The sequence below is a fragment of the Pundamilia nyererei genome, unplaced genomic scaffold (genome assembly GCF_000239375.1).
Source record: "Pundamilia nyererei isolate P.nyererei 1_Seehausen unplaced genomic scaffold, PunNye1.0 scaffold00026, whole genome shotgun sequence".
Taxonomy (NCBI): Eukaryota; Metazoa; Chordata; class Actinopteri; order Cichliformes; family Cichlidae; genus Pundamilia; species Pundamilia nyererei.
This window is the reverse complement of record NW_005187427.1, coordinates 1,570,346-1,571,286: the sequence shown is the minus strand read 5'-3', so window position 1 is coordinate 1,571,286 and position 941 is coordinate 1,570,346.

Sequence of the window (941 nt, the reverse complement as noted above, 5' to 3'; positions counted from 1 at the left end):
GATTTCTCGATCAGATAGATTTATTTTTTTCTTACTTTTTTGTTTCAGCAACATTAAATTTAAAAACTGTACTTTTGAGTTAAAATATATATTTATAATTTTAATAAATGACAAATTAAAAAAGCATGAACACTTTTTTGTATCGAAAAAATATCGAACTGTGACACCAAAGTATCGAACCGAACCGTGAATTTTGTGTATCGTTGCACCCCTAATATATAACTGTAATGACGCTCTGATTTCCTAAATTTTAACAGAAAGAAAAAGACACTGATCAGAAGATATTTCGTTTGATAAGGTGGATTTCAAGATTCTGGCAAAAGGCCTATAATAGTTACCCTTTTCTTGGAAAACACTTTTAATTTTAAAAACTTTGCACTGCAAAAGTTTTTAGATAACAGATCTGAGATCACTCTGGTTAAGTCTCAAAATGGCAAAGACATAATTAGGCAACATACACGGGAGCTACAACAACTTACTGTTTTCTGGTGTAATATACAATTTTACAGTATTACCATGGCAACCACAATTAGCATGAACATCAGAATTTTTATATAAGTTTTATAAGTTTGCATCTAATTGGTATAAAACCATCAAACTGCTTTAGTAAAATTTTAATTACTCTAGTAAAATGTAAATTGCTCCAGTAAACCCTGAGGAAAAAAAATGCATTATAAAGTCATGCCAAGGGACATGACCAAGCATGCTTGTGTCAACTGTTGTGAGTGAGACTGAGTATGTCTGTGATTAGCTTTATTTCCTAACTTTCTTTTTATCATTGGATTTGAACGACTGTGTATTATTCCTCCTGTCCTTTTTTGTTTTTTTAGGGAGGAATGTATCTGCTCCAGCTGTTAGATCATCATGTCTGTAGTGGCACCACTCTGCTGCTTCTCTCTTTTTGCCAGTCTGTGAGCATTGGCTGGGTGTATGGTAAGTCA